This window comes from Sapajus apella, unplaced genomic scaffold (assembly GCF_009761245.1).
Source record: "Sapajus apella isolate SASKATOON/1434 unplaced genomic scaffold, GSC_monkey_1.0 scaffold172, whole genome shotgun sequence".
Taxonomy (NCBI): domain Eukaryota; kingdom Metazoa; phylum Chordata; class Mammalia; order Primates; family Cebidae; genus Sapajus; species Sapajus apella.
In genome coordinates this window covers 1,860,676-1,867,817 of record NW_022437112.1, presented here as the reverse complement: position 1 = coordinate 1,867,817, position 7,142 = coordinate 1,860,676, and the positions used below count along the sequence as shown (strand labels likewise).

The 7,142-nt window shown below is 53.4% G+C and overlaps 1 long non-coding RNA gene across 2 annotated transcripts; it reads left to right on the top strand.

Annotated features, from left to right (window-relative positions):
• Positions 1–797: 797 nt before the first annotated feature.
• On the top strand, positions 798–6,515 carry LOC116542699. Of its 2 annotated transcripts, none has more exons than XR_004265328.1 (2): positions 798–1,101; positions 6,404–6,515. It is a non-coding gene; the product is annotated as an uncharacterized LOC116542699 (long non-coding RNA). The 2 variants fall into 2 exon arrangements; XR_004265327.1 differs by having other exon boundaries at positions 6,401–6,515.
• The last annotated feature ends 627 nt before the right edge of the window (positions 6,516–7,142 follow it).

Sequence of the window (7,142 nt, the reverse complement as noted above, 5' to 3'; positions counted from 1 at the left end):
TGGCTGGGATTACAGACACCCACCACCAGGCCTGACTAATTTTTTGTATTTTTTTTTTTTTTAGTAGAGATGAGGTTGCACCCTGTTGGCCAGGCTGGTCTCGAACTCCTGACCTCAGGTGATCCACCTGCGTCAGCCTCTCAAAGTGCTGGGATGACAGGCGTGAGCCACCGCCCCTGGCCACTAAGATACCATTTTGTTTGTTTGTTTTGTTTTTGGAGGCAGAGTGTCACTCCATCACCCAGGCTTGAGTGCGGTGACAGAATCTCAGCTCAGTGCAACTTCTGCCTTCTGGGTTCAAGAGATTCTCCTGCCTCAGCCTCCTGAGTAGGTGGGACGACAGGCGCCCACCACCAGGCCTGGTTAAATTCTGTATTTTTAGTGGAAATGAGATTTCTCCGTGTTGGCCAGGCTGGTCTCGAACTCCTGACCTCAGGTGATCCACCTGCCTCGGCCTCCCAAGGAGCTGGGATGGCAGGAGTGAGCCAACATGCGTGGCCGGTAAGATAACTGTATTAAGTACATCATCTGAGACTGGGGGTCACCTCCCCATCTGGGGGGGTGGGGGTGTCTTTCTCATGGAACGGGGAGGAAACGCAGCCAGGAACCCCAGGGCACGGACAGTCGCCCCTCCCCAGCTGCGTTTGCTTAGTCAGGAAGCCCCCCCCCCCATCCTGCCTGAATACAAGGCACCAACTATAATTCTTACGAGCTCGCCGGAAAATGAGCACGGGGGGTGGAAAAATGACCATCTTCAAAGAAAGAGTTTCTCTTTCAAGGAAATCCGGCCGCAGTTACCAAAAGCCACTGACCCCGGAATGCCGGCCCCAGGGAGAGGGGGTGTCAGGAAGGCCCCCTCCCGGCCAGATGGGCCTTGGGTCTGACTCCCAGGGGTGGGGCTGCGCTGGAGGTTATAAAACGGCTGTAGGGGGGACTAGAAGCTTCGCTTTCTCTTTGGAGACGCTTCCTTCAGCACGAACAGGAAAATAACGGGAACGTCCAGAGCTGCGGACACAGTCCTCAGATGGGGACACCTCAGGCCTTCTGCACTGGAGCGAGGAAGGCGGCTTCTCCCACACGGGACTTCCATCTGCATTTAAGGTAAAGTCCTCTCTCTCCGGGGGGCATGAGGGCGAGAGGGCAGCCGGGGTGGCTGTGGCGTGTGTGATCCTAAATCCACGCTGGCAGGGACAGGCCCAGGTACGGGTGTCGGCACGTAACGGGTTTCTGCTCACGCCTCCTGTCTGTGAACAGCGCACACCCCACTGAACAGCCTGACACACACCACACTGAGCAACCAGACACACACCCAGTGATCAACCTGACACACGCCCCAGTGAGCAACCAGACACACAGCCCAGTGAGGAAAGTGACATACACCCGACTGAACAACCAGACACACACCCCACTGAACAACCAGACACACAGCCCAGTAAGCAAAGTGACACACACCCCACTGAACAGCCTGACACACACCCCACTGAGCAACCTGACACACACGCAGTGATCAACCTGACACACGCCCCAGTGAGCAAAGTGACACACACCCGACTGAACAACCAGACACACACCCCACTGAACAACCAGACACACACCACACTGAGCAACCAGAAACACACCCAGTGATCAACCTGACACACGCCCCAGTGAGCAACCAGACACACAGCCCAGTGAGCAAAGTGACACACACCCGACTGAACAACCAGACACACACCCCACTGAACAACCAGACAGCCCAGTGAGCAAAGTGACACACATCTCACTGAACAGCCTGACACACACCACACTGAGCAACCTGACACACACGCAGTAATCAACCTGACACACGCCCCACTGAACAACCTGACACACACCCCAGTGAGCAACCTGACACACACCCCACTGAACAGCCTGACACACACCCCAGTGAGCAACCTGACACACACCCCACTGAACAGCCTGACACACACCCCAGTGAGCAACCTGACACACACCCCACTGAACAACCTGACACACACCCCACTGAACAGCCTGACACACACCCCACTGAACAACCAGACACACACCCCACTGAACAACCTGACACACACACCCCTGAACAGCCTGACACACACCCCACTGAACAACCTGACACACACCCCACTGAGCAACCTGACACACACCCCACTGAACAACCTGACACACACACCCCTGAACAGCCTGACACACACCCCAGTGAGCAACCTGACGCACACCCCACTGAGCAACCTGACACACACCCCACTGAACAACCTGACACACACCCCACTGAACAGCCTGACACACACCCCACTGAGCAACCTGACACACAACCCACTGAGCAACCTGACACACACCCCACTGAACAACCTGACACACGCCCCACTGAACAGCCTGACACATACCCTACTGAACAACCTGACACACGCCCCAGTGATCAACCTGACACACACCCCATTGAACAGCGTGACACACCCCACTGAACACCCCGACACACACCCCACTGAACAACCTGCTACCAAAGGAGGGTGTTTTCCATCTCAGACTCCTCGAGTGCATAAAGGTGAGGACATTGGAGGTAATCGTGCTCTGTTTTCTGATGCTCCAAGGTGCTTGCTAGAAAGTGGAAACACAGGCCCGTGGGTAGAGTTGCACGTTTGTCACATGGCGGGTCCAGCTGGTCAAAGAGCTGTGCCCACAGCTGACGGCCGGACATGGGGATGCTTTAGGGACGGGTACCCCCAGCCTGCTCTGAGCGTTTCTCCCTGGTTTTCAAAGGCTGAAGAGACTCAGAACACCCCAGACTGCTGGTGAAACCTCAGGTCCCGGCCGGGCATGGGTGTCACATGCCTGTCTTCCCAGCACTTTGGGAGGCCGAGGCAGGCGATCATGAGGTCAGGAGTTCAAGACCAGCCCGACCACCTCAGTGAAACCCCATCTCTACTAAAAACACAAAAAATTAGTCAGGTGTGGTGGCGTGCACCTGCAATCCCAGCTGCTAAGGAGGCCGACGCACGAGAATCACTTGAACCCGGGAAGGGGAGCTGGTAGTGGGCCAGGATCGTGCCACTGCACTGCAGCCTGGGTAACAGAGCGAGACTCTGTGTCAAAAATAAATAAATAAATAAAGCTCAACCCCCTCCCAGCAGATTTATTCACAGTAGCCAAGAGGTGATGACACCCCTAAAACCCATCTCTAGACGAATGGAGAAATAGACTGTGTTCTACCACCCACATAGTGGAATATTACGCAGCCATGAAAAGGAACAAGTCTCTGTCATAGGCTGCAATGAGCGTGAACCATGAGCACGCCACACTTCCCGACACAAGCCACACACACAAATCGTACATACATATGTCGTATATTTAGGAGTCCGTTATTTGCTGTGTCAAGATACAGGCAAATCCACAGACACAGGACGTGGCTGTGTGGTTGCCGGGGGCTGTGCAGGGGGACTGAGCGGTCTTTAATGGGTCTGGGGTGTGTTTTTTGGGTGACCACATGTTCTGGAAGATGGGAGCGGTGGTTTTATAACGGTGTATGTCTCTGAATTGCACATGGCACGGTGGTAAATTGTGGGGTGGGTGAATCCCACATTGATGAAAAAAACCTTTTTTTTTTTTTTTTTGAGATAGGGTCTTGCTCTGTTGTCCAGGCTGGCGTGTAGTGATGCGGTCATAGCTGACTGCAGTCTTGAACTCCCAGACTCAGGTGATCCGCCTGCCTCAGCCTCCCATGTAGCCAGGGCCATGGGCACACACCACCACGCCTGGACTATTTTTTAATTTCTTTCTTTTTTTTTCTTTTTTTTTTTTCTTTTTTAGATGGAGTCTCGTTCTGTCGCCCAGGCTGGAGTGCAGTGGTGTGATCTCAGCTCACTGCAACCACTTCTTCCCAGGTTCAAGGGACTCTCCTGCCTCAATTTCCTGAGTAGCTGGGACGACAGGCACCCACTACCACACCCGGGTGATTTTTTTTATTTTTAGTAAAGATGGGGTTTCACCATGTTTGTTAGGTTGGTCTTGAACTCCTGACCTCAAGTGATCTGCCTGCTTCAGCCTCCCAAACTGCTGGGATGACAGGCCTGAGCCACCTCACCCAGCCAATTGAAAATATTAGCCAGTCAGGCAAGGTGGCCTTCGTCGGTGATCCCAGCAGTTTCAGAGGCTGAGGAGGGTGGATTACCTGAGGCCGGGAGTTCGAGACCAGCCTGACCAACATGGAGAAACCCCGTCTCGACTAAAAAACAGAAAATTAGCTGCATGTGGTGGGGCATGTCTGTAATCCCAGGTACTCGGGAGGCTGAGGCAGGAGAATCGTTTGAACCCGGGAGGCGGAGGTTGCGGTGGGCCGAGATCGTGCCACTGCACTCCAGCCCGGGCGACAAGAGTGAAACTCTGTCTCAAAAAAAAAAAAAAAGAAAGAAAGAAAGAAAGAAAGAAGGCAGCTCTGCTCACTTAGGAATTTCTGTGTGCATGGATTTCGGAATTGTGATCACGCTTCCTTCCTCCGCTTTGTCTTCTGAGCGTTTCCTGGAGTTCCACGGGGAATGTGCTTTCCTGGTTTCTGGGGAGAGCTGCGGCCACGAATGGGTTAAACCCACAGGGCGGGGGCTGTTTCAAAACGGAAAGGCTGCCACACACACAGACACAGGCACACACCACGCACACACACACACGCACACGTACGCGCTCGTGCAAACATGCTTCTATATGTACATTGACACATGTACACACAGGCACGCACACGCCCAGACTCTCATAAACGTGTATTGATGTATGCACACGCGTGCACCCATGGAATGCACACACAGATAGAAATGTGTCATGGAAACACACCTCTGTGTGTATCCGCCTGCATAAAACAGACACGGCCAGGTATGGCGGCTCACACCTGTGATCCCAGCACTTTGGGAGGCCGAGGCAGGTGGATCACCTGACGTCGGGGGTTCGAGACCAGCCCGGACAACATGGCGAAACGTCTTCTCTACGAAAAATAGAAAAATTAGCCAGGTGTGGTGGCGCGCACCTGTAACCCCAGCTACTCGGGAGACTGAGGCAGGAGAGTCTCTTGAACCCGGGAGGCGGAGGTTGCAGTGAGGTGAGATCACACCACTGCACTCCAGGCTGGGCCACAGATGGAGACTCCGTCCCCCAAAAAAAAGAAAACACACAAACTCGTATGTACGCACACAGATAAGCACAGGCACACAAATGTACACACTACAGGCGCCAGCACACGTGCACATATGCACCTGCTTAGAGACACACGTGCACAGTGCATGTGCATGCACACACACACACATGCAGTCAGGTGCAAACATGCAAACACACATTTCTACACACAGGCATGCACACATATAGTACACCCCACGTACACACACACACACATTCATGCACACAGTGCACACATGTACAGGCACAGTCCCACATGCATGTGTCTGCACAGGTGTATTTGCACATACACGCGTGCACACACACTGACACACACTCAATAAACACACACCCCCACACACATTCACACTGAGAAACACACACTCAGCACACTCCCACACAACAAACACAGACGCATTCACACACAGACACACACACGCACACACACTGAGCGAACACACACATTCACACTCAGACACAGACACACTCACACACTCACACTCAACAGACTCCCACACTCAACAAACACACACACATTCACACACAGACACATACGCTCACACTGACACACACGCACACTCAACAAAGACACACTCAACAAACACACACTCACACACTCACACTCAACACACTTCCACACTCAACATACACACTCACACAACACAAACACATACACTCACACATGGACACACTCAACACACACTCCCACACTCAACACACACATTCACACAGACACACATGCTCACAGTCACACAGCCACACACTCAACACACACTCCTACACTCAACACACACACATTCACACACAGACACACACGCTCACACTCACACATGCACACACTCAACAAAGACAATCTCACGCAGTCAATAAACACACTCACACTCAACAAACATACACACATTCACACAGACATACATGCTCACACTCACATGCACACACCCAAAAAAGACACACTCGCACACTCAACAAACACACTCACACACACAACACACACTCAAACGCATACACACTCAACAGACTCACTCAACACACAGACACACACATTCACGCATACACAGATTGAACACACACTCATACACACTGACACACACAGATGCTTACACGGTCCCCCACACACATTCAACACTCACACACGCTCCCAGACTCACAGACACTGAGACACACACTCACACACACCGCCCACACACACACTCACACTCACAGCACCCTTCACCCCCCGCAGCCCCGCCCCACGGCCGCTCCCTGCTGCCTGACTCTCCGTTGTCTCCAGCAGGCACCTCGGTCCTGACAGAGCTGCGCTCCCCATGGTCCTCCTGTGGCTCACGCTGCTGCTGATGCCCGGGCCCGGCCTCCTGCAACCGAACCACAGTAAGACCTGGAGAAAACCCACAACAAAAACAAAAACGCATGCTGAACGGGCGCGGTGGCTCACGTCTGTCACCCCTGCCTTCTGGGAGGCCGAGGCCTGCGGGTCACGAGGTCGGGAGTTCGAGACCAGCCTGGCCGACGTGGTGAAACCCCGTCTCTAGTAAAAATAGAAAAATAAGCCGAGGGTGATGGCACACGCCTGTAGTCCCAGCTACTTGGGAGGCCGAGGCCGGCGGATCACCTGAGGTCGGGAGTTCGAGACCGGCCTGGTCGACATGGTGAAATCCCGTATCTACTAAAAATACAAAATTAGCCGGGCGTGATGGCGGGTGCCCGTATCCCAGCTACTCAGGAGGCTGAGGCAGGAGAATCGCTTGAACCCGGGAGGTGGAGGATGCAGTGAGCCGAGATCACACCACTGCACTCCAGCCTGGGCGACAGAGCGAGACTCCATCTAAAAAAGAAAAAAAAAAAGAAAAAAGAAATTAAAAAATAGTCCAGGCGTGCTGGCTCCTACCTGTCATTCTAGCACTTTCGGAGGCCCAGGTTGGCGGATCACAAGGTCAGGAGTTCGAGAGCAGCCTGGCCAACATGGTGGAACCCCATCTCCACTAAAAATACCAAAATTAGCGGGTCGTGGTGGT